Source organism: Meriones unguiculatus, chromosome 3 (genome assembly GCF_030254825.1).
Source record: "Meriones unguiculatus strain TT.TT164.6M chromosome 3, Bangor_MerUng_6.1, whole genome shotgun sequence".
In the NCBI taxonomy this organism is placed as follows: Eukaryota; Metazoa; Chordata; class Mammalia; order Rodentia; family Muridae; genus Meriones; species Meriones unguiculatus.
In genome coordinates this window covers 27,356,783-27,370,298 of record NC_083351.1, presented here as the reverse complement: position 1 = coordinate 27,370,298, position 13,516 = coordinate 27,356,783, and the positions used below count along the sequence as shown (strand labels likewise).

At 47.8% G+C, this 13,516-nt stretch overlaps 1 protein-coding gene and 1 long non-coding RNA gene across 3 annotated transcripts in view; one reads left to right on the top strand and one right to left on the bottom strand.

The window, feature by feature from the left end:
• The window catches only part of LOC110540095 (uncharacterized), a 123,567-nt gene that overhangs the window by 16,686 nt on the left and 93,365 nt on the right, over positions 1-13,516 (bottom strand). The window contains exon 9 of one of the 2 annotated variants that reach the window (XR_009590624.1): positions 9,358-10,650. The exons of the other annotated variant lie outside the window; for it this stretch is intronic. This is a non-coding gene — a long non-coding RNA (uncharacterized LOC110540095). Of the gene's footprint in view, positions 1-9,357; positions 10,651-13,516 lie in introns of those variants that run through there. 2 annotated transcript variants of the gene reach the window in all.
• The window catches only part of Rhbdl2 (rhomboid like 2), a 44,123-nt gene continuing 38,574 nt past the window's right edge, over positions 7,968-13,516 (top strand). Inside the window, exon 1 of the mRNA XM_021626883.2 lies at positions 7,968-8,219. The gene's annotated coding sequence lies outside the window, so the exon portion shown is untranslated. The remainder of the gene's footprint in view (positions 8,220-13,516) is intronic.

Sequence of the window (13,516 nt, the reverse complement as noted above, 5' to 3'; positions counted from 1 at the left end):
TATGGATCCCAGGGATCAAATTTTGTTATTAGACATGGTGACATGTTGTTTTTTTGTTTTGTTTTGTTTTGTTTTGATTTTAAGACAGGGTTTCTCTGTATAGTAGCCCTGGCTGTCCTGGACTTGCTTTGTAGACCAGGCTGGCCTCAAACTCACAGATATCTGCCTGCCTCTGCCTCCCAAGTGCTGGGATCAAAGATGTGTGCCATCTCACCCAGCTGGTGACATGGGTCTTTGCCTGCTGAGATATCTTGCCAGCCTTCTTATGATAGGGTGTGTGTGTAATAGGTAAAATTTAACTTATTTACTTAGGTTTTTTTTTTTTTTCCTTTTTTTCCTTTTGATAGACCAGGCTCGTCTCACAGAGATCTGACTACCTCTGTCTTCCAAGTGTTAGGAACAACTTGTGCCATCATGCCCAACTCTATATAACATCTTTAGATTCAGCTTCTAAAGCACTAATTCTTCCTTTTATATTCATTTTGTTTTGGAGTGATGGGGATTAAACCCAGGAATCTTATGCTGGAAAGAAAATATTGAGGCATTGAGCCAGAGAAGTAAAGTCTCCATGAGAGAGATTTCACACAGTTCTGACAATTGTCAAGCCATCTTGTATTCAGATGATATTGATGATGATGGTGATGGTGAATGAAACCATACCTTGGTCAGGACTGTTTAGTTGGACATAACTTTTTGCGCACCATTTAAACCTAAACCTCATGCCAGAATCTTGAAGATGGGATCTGGGAGGGAAGACAATGTTTTCTTGATGTTCCTCTTCCCAGTATGGACACATTTGCTTTCCACTATCGATACAGGGGAAATCAATCAGAGTCTCCTTTGAGACTCTTAGCCTCACTGGTAAAAGGATTTTTAAGAATGGACTCAGATAGAAGCTTGAGGACAATTTTAGTAGAGTTTAAAAGAAAAACCCCAGAGCACACCAGCTGTGAACCCCAGCAGCTTCCTAGAAAAGGGTGGAGGAGAGACGTGAAAAGGTCAGTCTGTTGAACTGACATGGAGGTCAGACATATGATGGACAAGCAGCCACATAGCAGGGAGGGAGGCTTTAAAGAAAGAATAATGAAGCCCAATTGTTGAGGGTGTGTGTGGGGGAGCCCAAAGTGCTAAGGAAAATATGCTTAGAGAATAGAGAAAAGGAGAAGTGTTGCACATTTTTGCATAATTCAGAAAAGGTGTGAGCTTTAAGACCCTGGCATGGCTGCAGCCCAAGTTTCTGCACTAGGGAAGGAGGAAAAGTGCAGCATCTCAGCGAAGAACTAGTTATCCTTTCTGTCTCTGCTGCATCCTCAAGGTGTGATGCGCCCACCTTGGCCAAAGTGACCGGACCAGCCCAACCGGATTGTCAAGTCTCCACTCAGGTCAGGCTTTTCAGTCTCTGGACCTGGCAGTTTTTGTTTGTTTGTTTGTCTTTGAAACTCTAACACTTGTCTGTTTTGTTGGCCTATTGAGAATGAGTTGCCAAACCTGGGTATTTGGGGCTGCCAGAATCAAGGCCCAGGCTCTGACCCCAACAACCTTTGTTTTTTGTTTTGTTTTGGTTTGGTTTTTTGAGACAGGGTTTCACTGTTTAGCCCTGGCTGTCCTGAAACGTACTCTGTAGGCCTGTAGAACTTACTCTGGCCTTGAACTCAGAGATCTGCCTGCTTCTGCCTCCCTAGTGCTGGGATCAAAGGCATGAGCCACCGCTGCCCTGCTAATGTCCCTAAGCAGAATTCTCAGCAGATAAAGATTTTTGTTTTATTCTAATCTGATCCAGCTCCAAATGAGCTAGCCTACTGAACTGTACTACTAGGTTAGGTTGGACAGAGGGACACTGAGGAGGCAGACTGGCCCTTGGGTAAGACATTTACTTGGAGAGTTAGTAATGCCACAGAAAGGATTGCAGGGGCTCTGAAGAGAACCAACCCTGCTGTGTCCTCCAAGACCAGGACTGCTCACAGAGACTGGACCAGGGAAAAAGAACATTTAACCAAGGTTAGGCCAATTCTCTTCCCTTTTCTGAAAATTTGAATGGATAGTAGAAAGAGGCACTCTGTTGCAGCAGGTAAAACCGACAGCTTCGGAGGAGTCTGGAATGGAGGAACCCTAGAGCATGGGGCAGTAGGGACACATCACTTGGTCTTCTACCCCCAGTGACACACTTCCTCCAACAAGGGCACTGCTACTCCAACAAGCCCACACCTCCTAAGAGTGCCACTCCCTACGGGCCAAGCATTCAAACAGATGAGTCTATGGGGGTCCTACCTATTCAAACCACTACAGGGGGAAAACAATGAAAGCCACCCGAAGATTTGTAGAAAACGCAAAGGGAAATTTTAAATAAGAAAAGGCCCTGTGGGCCTTGCTCAGTGTTGGTTAAATGGACAAGGATGGTATGGTTGTCGTAATGTTGAGTGAAGATTGATTCATTGTTTCCAAAGAGATAAGATTTTGTCACATTCACTGTAGCTCAGAATCAGCCGCTGGGTTTTACAAGCTTAGTCATCTGACTCCGTTAGTGAGATTTGTTAGAAACTATGCACAGAGCTGGCAAGATGGCTCACTGTGCTAAGGCCCTTGCTGCAAAGCCTGATGACTTGAGTGTGATCTCTAGAATCCACAGGGTAAAAGGAGGAAATCGAGGCCTGCAGGTTTTCTTCTGATTTCTACACGTGTTGTGCATGAGTTTGCGGTTGTGTGTGTGTGTGTGTGTTTTAAAAAAGAGACTGGCACATGAGGGGTCTTTGGAAATGGTTCAGTCAGTTACCTGACAACAGGAGGACCTCTGGTGCATTCCTGTAATCCTGGCGCTGAGGAGCTAGAGATACGATGGCTCCTAGGGCTCATTGTTCAGCCAGCCTAGCAGAACTAGAACCACTAGCCCCAGGCTCAATGAGAGACACTACAGGAAACTATGAAACAGCTGGTGGTGGTGCATACCTTTAATCACTGGCGGAGGCAGGGGGATCTCCGTGAGTTTCTGGCCAGCTTTGGTCTACAGAACAAGTTCCAGGACAGCCAGGGTTATACAGAGAAACTCTGTTTTGAAAAACCAAAAACCAAAACAAACAAAACCCACAGCAAAACAAAGAGTGATTGAGGAAGACACTTGACCTCCACCTCTGGCTTCTGCAGACTCAGGGCACTCAGGTGTCTGCTTCCTGGTTGCCTAGCAACCTGCGATGTCATCATGTGTCGCAGGCCAACACCCAACATTCACACCTATGAACCTGTGTGCTCATGTGCATCACACACATCAAATAAAAGAAACCGAGGCCCGAATCCTCATGAAAATGTACCAATTTAAAATGTTTACGGATGCATTAGCCCTCCTCAAATCTGCTTTCCAAACATCTTTGAAAATGCCAATTCAAGCTGGGCATGGTGGGCTCACACCTGTGATCCCATCATTCTGGGAGGGAGAGGCAGGTGGGTCTCTGTGAGTTCAAGGCCAGCCTAGTTTACAGAGTGAGTCCAGGACAGCCAAGGCTACACAGAGAAACCCTGTCTCGAAAACAAGAAAACCAAAACCAAAACCAAACAAACATCCCAACTCAATGTCAAGTTTGGTTCTGACCAGCATGGAGAGCTTTAGCTTTTGCTTCCTAAGGGTTCCGGATGTGTGTGCGTTGACTGTGGGCAGATGCTTCTCTCAAATTCCAGCCAGTTCTCTACCAGGAAGTAGCCTGTTCAGCATGAAATCCTCACAAAGCTTGGCTGCAGGGCTGGATAATGGAAGCCAGGACCTCTGCATACTAGACTGATGAAACAAGCACTATCCATGGTGTAGCTGTGAGACCCTTTGTGTCCAGGCACTCTTGGTACTTCCCTTGCTGCTGATAGGCTGCGTGCTCCTCAACTTTCTTTGTCCAGATTGATTTTAAGGGGTTTTTCCTCCCACTTCTTTTTAGTGAATGAGATCATGGGAGAATTACTGGCGTGCCTTGGATAAAGTCACAGTCTGATAAGGTCAAACCGTGTGTCACAAGACTTGCATGGTCAGTTAAGACAGGTTTTTAATTGTAGGCTTATTTGTGAAATTCCTCAAAGATTGTAGGTTAACATCTGGGAAAGGAGAAAGATGGTGCCGGGAGAAAGGCTGTATTGGGAGGAAAAGGCCATATAGCGAGAGGAGAGGGGGCATACATGTTTGAGCCTTAAGCTTAGTTTGTTCTTACTTGAAATGTCTATATAGAAGCATTATTATCTTTGTAGGCAGTCTACACAGCAAATGTTAACTGCTGGAATTCTTGACACCCAGATCCAGGATGAGGATTCCTTTTTCTACTCCTGTTCCCTCAATTTTCTGTTCTGCAATCCTGCCTCTCAGAGCTCCTCTTTCCTCCCTCCATTGGTCTCCTTCCTTCCTACTTCTCTCCTTCTTCCTTCCTTCTCTTCCTTGGTTTCCTTCCCTCTCTCCTTCCTCCTGCTTTTCCTTGCCTCCCTCCACTCTTCTCTTCTTTCTATGTAGTTTTTACCATATTTTAGAGCTCAGTGTTAGGACCAATGAAATAATGATGGCTACAACAGATTTTAAATGAAAGAGGTTTATTAGATGGAGATGAAGAGAGGGAGTGGAGAGAGCCAGAGGACATAATAGGGGGAGGAGAGAGGGCGCCCCAACAGAGAAAGGAGAGAGAGCAGGAGAGTAAGAAAGAGGGCAAGAGAGAGACAAAATGGCGGGTTGAGCCTTTTAAGGAGCAACTTAACCACGCCTTGCCAGGTGTGGCTACCTGGCCTGCGACACATGATGACATCGCAGGTTGCTAGGCAACCAGGAAGCAGACTGCCTAAATACTAACACCCAGCCTCCAGTCCTGGGAACTGAAGTCAGTGGCTCCATCTTGAGTCTCACCATGCTGCACTGACCATGCTACACCTCATCGGGATGGTTCCTGGTTCCCTTAGTGTCTCATCCAAGGGACCCTGGTCCTTGCTGCTTGTTGCGGTGTGCCCCTCTGACTAGGTTCTTAGTATCTCTCTGTGAGCCTCATTTCTTGCCCTGCTCACTTTCCTGACACGCTCATCTGTTTTCCAGCCAGCTCTCACCCTCTAATGACTGGCCCGTAACTTGGACCACCTACTCTTAATAAGAGAAGGGGTGGGGGTGGAGCACAACGCCCTCACCTGTAGGTATAAGATCCTCGAAAAAAGCTAGTGGCCAGAGCATCCCACCCTCCTGTGTGGCCCTGCTCTCATCTCCTTTCCTTCTGCAGGAGTCTTGCCTGCCTACTGAGTCCCCGCTGGGGTCCGGATGCTGAGCGCTGGCCTCTGGCATCTCTTCTAGCTTCCTTTGCCACGTTCTGCACTTGCTCCTTGCTGGCACCTTAAGAGTCCTGTCCTGAATCCTCTTTATTTGTTTATTTTATTTTTTTAACTTTGATTTCTCTCCTGGTGTGACCTCATCTTTTTCCATGGATTACCTTGCCATTTCTCTGCAACCCCAGTGGGCTGGAACTCACTGTGTAGAGCAGGCTGGCCTGCCACTCATGGGGATCAGCCTGCCTCTGTCGCCTGAGTGCTGGGATTAAAGGTGTGTGACATTATGCTCTCTGTAACTCTCACATCTCGTCTCTCAGCGGTTTGCTGCTTCTTGAGACGACCCTTCTCTCCACCATCCATTCTTACAGTGTTCTGTGTCTTGGGGAGCAGGGAAGAGGAATGGGGACCAGGAAAGTGAGGAAGGAAGTGGTCAGGGTATCATTTCCAGGGTCCTGCCCTCTCCGTTGGCCACCACTTTCCTTTGCAGCTCCTCTTATAACCTTATCTCCAACTGCACTTTGAACCGCATTCAGTAAGCCCTGCTGCTCACAGTGCCTGGAGACCAGGAGGAGGTAAAGGCTTCCCGGGGCTGCTGCTTCCTGGATCTTTAACAGTTCTTAGCTGCTTCCTTCCCCCTTCCCAGATCTCTGTAAACAGACTTTTAAAATGATTCATTTAGCTGGGTGTGGTGGCGCACAGCACACCTGTGATCCCAGCACTTGGGGAGGCAGAGGTAGGCAGATTGCTGAGTTCAGGGCCGGCTTGGACTATAAAGCGTCCAGTACAGCCAAGGCTACACAGAGAAACCCTGTCTCAAATAAAATAAAATGATGAAATAAAATAAAATGATTCATTTAGTTATTATGTATATGTACGTGTGTCTGCATGAATTTTGCACCATGTGCATGCGGGTGCCCACAAAGGTCAGAGGGCATCAAACCCTTGGAATTGGAGCTACAGGTGGTTGTGTCCTGTCTGGTGTCCTCAGAATGGAATCTGGTTCCTCTGAAAGAGCAGTAAGCGCTCTTACCCACGGAGCCATTTCTCCAGCCCCTCACAACAGTAGGCATGTGCCACCTTAATCTGCCTTCCTCTTAACATCTCTGATCTTTCCTTTCCTTCCTACACCCCTGGTCAGTGCTCTGGATTAGGCATCCATTATCCAGGGACTTCAATATTCTCCTCTGGCATCTGCAGGAATTTCTCTCTTACATGCACACACAGGGTCTGTTATGCCAGGTTCACGGGACCCTCAGAGACCACCAGGAGATGACTCGATGCAATTGCAAGAGAGCTTTATTACGAGAGCGATTGAACTCGGGACCCAAGTCTCACTGGCGCAGCAGTAGAGAAGTGGGACCTCAAGTTCTGAGTGAACAGAATTTTTAAAGGGAAAGTCTGTGAGCAGGGGGTTTCCATGGCAGCAAGCAGGGGGGGGGCACAAGCCTTGGCGTTACAGAATTGGGTGAAGTTTAGCAGGGCGGGGTGACCTTTTCTGAGGCACATAATCACAATGGCTAAGACATATAATCACAATGGCTATTTTTCTAAACCATATCTGAAACATTGGGGAGAATTTTCCCACCCAATTCTCAACCAATTCCCATTGATTATTGCCAGGGAGTTTGTCTCTATTTTCTATGAAGCATTTATTCTGTTATCTTTTCTAGAGGCTGTTGCTAGGCGAGTTAACTTTTGTTTTCTGCCAGGTGTACATTCTGTGATATTTCCTGGTACCTGAATTCAGTTCCCAGTCAAGATCTTTATTTCAAAATGGAGTTATAGTCAGGCTATTCAGGCTATCTTAAGCTCTTCAGGTCCACATACAGGGAAGCACACACACACACACACACACACACATACAAATAAAAATAAACTAATTAGTTAAAAAACAAAAAAAAAAAAAAAACAAACGGAAATGCCACCTAAAGTTGAGGGTGTGATCCAGTGGCAGAGCAGTTGCCTGCCCTGTGTGAGGCCACAGGTTCCACCCCCAGCACTGGAAATAAAGAAATAAATACAGTCTGAGTTTGACTTCATGCTTTAGCTCCCCGCTGGTCTCTGCATGTCTGCAGTGAGAAGTCTGAAGATGCCTCCGCAAGCCTTGTGAGGCCCTTCCCGGCCTGACCCTCCTCCAGCGGCTCATCCTGTATGCCATCCCTGAGAGCCTTTTCTAGAGTTCTCCCATGCAGCTAAGTCCTCCCTGATCATGCTGCCTGAATCTTGGGCAAACTTTTAGTAGAGGACTTTATCCTTTTTGTTTGTTTGTTTGTTTGTTTGTTTGTTTTGCCAGTACAGCAGGAGGGCAAGGCACTCCACTCTCAGGACCTGGCACAAGGCCAGTCACCCTCAACATACTTTAAATAGATAATCAGAGACTGGCGAACCCATTGCACGAGGGGGGGAGGGGGAGGGGAGAGGGGAAGGCACATGCAGTCTTTGGGTAGAACCTAGGAGCCATGCGACTAAGCTTCTGCTCAGCGCCGTCAAGTCGCTCAGTCTTTGTAGAGTACCAGGCCCGGGTCCACGAGAGCGTGATCCAGGACAATCTCATGCAAAGGAACTGAGACCTAACCTAGCAGGCCTTTCCCGGTGAGCTGAGAACACAAGGCCCGCTCAGTCACAGGCAGGAAGGCAGGCGGCATGGGTAGCAGCGGCCAGGAGAAAGAGCAGGGCGGCTGTCACAGGCTCCCTGGCACAAACCCAAGTAGGAGGAGGCCAGGACTCATTCATCCAGGGCCAGCCCAGGGAAGACTGTCTAGCAGGCTGGCCCAGCTTAGGCAGGCCACTAGGCAGGGAGGGGATTTCCTCCCGCTCCCTCCCCCTTACGAACCTGCCTGGACGATTTTAGTTCAGGGAGGGCGGGAGGAGAGCCGGGCAGGCTGCAGCGCCTTGGCCGCCTGAAGAGCAACATCGGACGGCAGTGAGGCACGGCTGTGCCTCGGCCTCCCCAGGTAAGGTGCAGGGGTTGGGTCAGGCAGCGGGAGGCCGGGTGCAGGAGGCGGGTGGTGGGAATTCTAGGCAGCCCACTAAAGCCGAGGGAAAGGACGAGGGAAAGGAAGGGTGCTGCTTCCAGAATCTACCTTCGGGAAGAACCTAGAACGGCCCCGCTTAGGGTTCTGAAACTTTCCAAGTTGGCAGCGCTTTGAAAACGGCTGGGGAGGTGACCCGAGTTTAGTTCTGCTCCCCCGCTGCATTGTTCAACCACTTCATTACTTCCTCCCAGCCTTATCCTCGCACTTCCAGGGATTATTTTTATTTTTGGCGGGAGAAGGGCTGGTGTGTGTGTTTGTGTGTGTGTGTTTGTGTGTTACCGTGCCAGCTGCACCAGCACCGGCAACCAGAGTCTCTACCTCCACCTGAGCGGTGCCCTACCTGTGGTTCCCCAATCTCTCTGCGGGTGCCTTGCGGGATTGGCAGGAAGAGGTCTCACCTCTTCCAGCAAGGCAGCTCGGCTCAGCTGCTGTGCTGTTTCCTCCTTCCTGGTATGGGCACCGAAGGGCTTTCATTTGTTCACTCGTTAGCTGAGCATGCATTTCAGTTGTCCGGAGGGAGGAGCATGTCATTTCTCCTCCTCTGAATAAGAAAATTGGAAATTTATCCGAGAGCATCTACAAGCTGACTGGCAGGCAGCGGGGCATGATGGGAGTCACAGAGAGGCCTGGATTGCTAATCCGCTCCATCTCCTATTTACTTCCTGGGCCTCAGTGTCCTCATCTGTAAGATCAAGGGTTTTTTCTTTGTTTGTTTGTTTGTTTGTTTGTGTGTTCCGTGGCACCTGGGTAAACGTCTGTGCTTTCCTCCTCTTTGCCCCCGCCTGCGTGGCACCTCCCGTGGCACCTCCCTTGCTGCAGGCTCGACGGGAGACCAGCCCTGCTCTTGACAGGACCTGCGTGGCTTGTAAACCGAACTGAGCAGTGGAGGCAGGTGCTCTAGGGAGCTGGAGGCCAGGGGTGTGAAGGCGGAGACCAGCCCTGGCTGAAAGTACAAACACTGGGCCAGGGCTGGGACCAGACTTTTATGATGTGTTTCTGACCTGGGAAAGTCCAAAGACGTTATTCTCCTCTCATATAAAAAAAAAAAAAAAATCTATTTTATTACTTTTTTTTTTTTTTGAGACAGATCTCACCTGTCTAGACTTGGCTGCTTGGAACTCACTGTGTAGACTAGGCTGGCCTTGAACTCCCAGAGATCCTCCTGCCTCTGCCTTTCTAATGTGCCGCTACTCCGAGCAGCCTCTCCCCATTAAAAAACTGTCTGACAGTTCTCTACATTTACGAAATAAATTTTAGTCACTTTTACATATTCCATTCCCTCCCCTCCTCCCCCTCTCTCCAACTGCTATCCTCAGTCTACTTCAAGCGTGTGGCCCCCTGAGTTTTGAGTGGAGGTGAGGGTTTATTGAGCATCAGAAAGACAAATTAACTGTGGCACACCTCAGAAAAAGTGACACCCTTTCCTCAACAAGTAGTAATCGCCCATAGTCCCTCAGTCCCACTTGGGGCCGAGCACTCAACCATCTAAAAGGCATTATACCTGCCATCTCAGTGTTCAGGAGGCTGAGTTCAAGGCCAGTCTGGGCCACACAGAGAGACCTTGCCTCAAATACCAAACCAACCAACCACAAAGGCATTATCTCATTACATCAAAACCTCACAGAATTCACCTAAAGTCACACGGCTAATACATAATGGATCTGGAATAGAAATTTGTAGACCAGACTTCATGCTATCCGCTCATTTCCTTGTTGTATTAAGGAAGCTTATTTTTTTTTTCTTTTCTGTTTCTGGCTCCTAATTAGTGTCAATGACTATACTTACTTAAAATGAGTACTGTGAATCTGTCGTAAGGCATAGCCCTTCCCTCCATTCAGCAAATCTCTTTTGCTTGTTCTTATCCCGGAACAAAGCAACCTTCAGTTATCTTCATAACTTTTTCTACTTTCTTTCTTTTGAAAATATTTACCTATTTATATGAGCGTTTTGTCTGCATGCATGTATGTGCACCACGTGTGTGTGTGTTGTCCATGTAGGTCAGAAGGAGGTGACTGATCCCCTGGAACTGGAGATACAGATGGTTCTGAGTCACCATGACATGTGTCCTTTGGAAGAAGAGCATGTGTTCTTAACTTCCGACCCAACTCTCCAGCCTCCTTGTGCAACCCTGGCTGTCCTGGAACTCGCTCTGTAGACCAGGCTGACCTTGAACTCACAGAGACCCACCTGCCTTGGCATCCCAGTACTGGGATTAAAGGCCCAACTTCACATGGTCCTTTTACAGATGAAGTTCCTGAGGTATTAAGAGGTTTAATACAGGCTGGGGGTGTCACTCAGTGATACAATGCTTGCATGCCATTTGAAAAGCCCTGGGTTCCATCCCTACAACCTAAAAAAAAAAAAAAAAAAAAGGTTCAGTACATTGCTCAGGTTGATGAGAATCAGGATTTGTGCTCAGACACATTGAGTTTCTCTGGAATTTGGGTTCTGAGTCATTATGTCAGTCTGTTAATTCTTAAGATCCTTCCGTCTTTACTTACAGACTTTAAAATTAGAACCGAGGGGCTGGAGAGATGGTTCAGTGGTTAAGAGCACTGTCTGTTCTTCCAGAGGTCCTGAGTTCAACCCCCAGCAACCACATGGTGGCTGACAACCATCTGTACTGAAATCTGATGCCTTCTTCTGGCATGTAGGTGCACATGCAGATAGAGTACTCATATATGAACAAATAAATAAATCTTAAAAAAATCAATAAAAGTAGAACTGAGAAGACTCAGCTTGGGAGGTGGAGACAGGAAGACCAGGAGTTCAAGGCCAGCCTTGGCTAGAAAGCCACAGAATACCTTGGGCTATATGACACCCTTTTTCCAAAACACAAAACCATTAAGTGAAGTCTGATGGAACGGGGCTGTGATCTCAGCTTCAAGGCCAGCCTGGAAAACTTGGTGAGACTTTGTCTCAAAAGTTAAAAGAAAGATGGGGCTATAGCTCATTGGTAAAGGACTTCTTTAGTTCCTTCGAGGTCCTGGGTTCAATCTCTAGAACCCTTCCAGAAGAAGTACAAGAAAGGGCATAGTATTTCAGAGTTCCTATGGGCTTCAGGGGCAAAGAGTGGATGGCTGGCACACAGGGGCTTTGCTTGGTGGGGTGAGCATCTGGTCTGGATTCTGCAAGCAGGCAGGGGCTGCACAGGAGCAGGAACCAGCGTTTTCTCACTCCGTTTCCTCTCTCCTCTTCCCCCCTTCATTTACTTGATTGGCCTATTCAAGGCTCTCGGGGTGCCTTTCACTAAGGTAGATGCTGAGATGCAGATGGAAAGAAAAAGAACAATCCTGAGCTTCCTGTAACTACTACAGACAGACAATAAATATGCTGGATATTTTTAGGTCTGATAAGTGTTTACAGCAAGGAAGCAGGAAAACGAACTAGATAGAGTATTGAGGGGAGGAAGGCGTAGGCTGGGGAGACTTCTCAGGGAGGTGCCAGCCTTGTGTGTGTGTGTATGTGTGTGTGTGTGTGTGTGTGTGTGTGTGTGTGTTGAGGTTGCTGTGTTGGGGTTGGGGACCTGGCTAGACGGAATAGCAAGTGCAAGGACTCTGAGGCAGGAGAGGGCCTGATGAGTGTCAGAGACAGGATATGTCCCATGCTGCAATACATTCTTGGGAGAGCTTGATGGAAGCTGGATTCTATAAAAAGGCAGGAGCTAGCTGGGCACACACCTTTAGTCCCAGCACTCAGGCAGGCAGAAGCAGGCAGATTGCTATAAGTTCAAGGCCAGCCTAGTCTATGACGCAAGTCAAAAATAAAAACCCGAAACAAAAAACCAAAATAAAAATCAAACCAAACCAAAACAAAGAGTTAAGTCATGCAACCACTGTATTTATCCTGGAGATAATGGAAATTATCTAATGGCTATAATTAGCTAATGGCTCCCCACCCCCCAATTTGGGGTGCTATCAATGGAACCCAAGGTTTGTGCCTACGAGACAACTGCTCTACGGGCTGAGCTACCTTGCCATGGCTTTTGAGCAAGTTGATAAACTCTAGTGTGTGATTTGTTTCAAAGAGCAGGTGAAAATAGGAATGGAGGGGGAGGCTAATTTTGGAGGCTTCTTCAGCAGAGTCATCCGCAATCTACTGTATAGAGGGATACAGAGACAGATGACCAATGCCAGTGGGAAGACACAGTGAGATGTCCTCTTGTCATCTAGCTCTGTATATTGATAGCTAATGCTGTGTCTTAAATAACTAACTCCAAAATTAAATGTCATGATTCAGTGGGTCAGGAATTTAGGGAGACTGAACACTTTTTCCATTCTCTTTGCTGTCAACTCGAGTCATCCACTTGACTGTATTTTTTTTTCCCCCAAGACAGGGTTTCTCTGTGTAGCCTTAGCTGTCCTGGACTCACTTTGTAGACCAGGCTGTATACCACTTTGTATACTCACAGCGGTTCCCCTGCCTCTGCCTCCCTGAGTGCTGGAATTACAGGCGTGCACCACCGTGCCCGGCTTTGACTGTATTCTTGCCTGGGAAGTCCAGGAAGGTGTTGTTATTGGTCTGGTTCCCTGTTGCTTTTCTACATGGCCTCAGCCTCCATGTGGGGAGCGTGGGCTTCTGCAGAGCATGGTGGTCTGCGGGGAGTCAACACACACATTTCTTAAAGCGTGGCCCCGGACAGTCCCCAGTACTCCTTCCGCCATGTGGTACCGGTTAAAACCAGGCACGAGGTTCCATCTCCAGTTCCATCTCCAGGGGAGGGGATGGCAGCTAGTGTGCTCATCTTCAGTCTGCTACAATAGGCTCTGGAAACAGAATGGCTGCCCCACCGTGCCGATGCTGCCCCGCTTTTCATCTAAATCACAGGGTACTGCGTTGCAGCAGTTCTCAGGACTTTTTGTTTCCCTCTGAAGAGAAGAGGGGCAGATCTTTTTGTTGTTGTTTGCCTTGCTTTCTTTTCTTCCTTTGTCTATGTCTTTCTAGAGCCTAACACATACCAGGCATCTAGGAACTATTTGCCAAAACACACACATCACATGAGATGTGGTCACCAGAGAATGGTGGTATATGTAAGAATGCCCAGGGAGAGTGGTTAAAAAATACAAGCTGGCTCTCAAGCTCCCTCTTCTAACCTCTCCCCTCCCCCATCCCTTCCTTCTCCCCATCTCCTCTCTTCTTTTTCCCTCCTCCCATTCTCCCTCCTCCCATTCTCCCTTTTCTACACCTTTCCCTCTCTCTCTCCCTTTTTTCCCTCT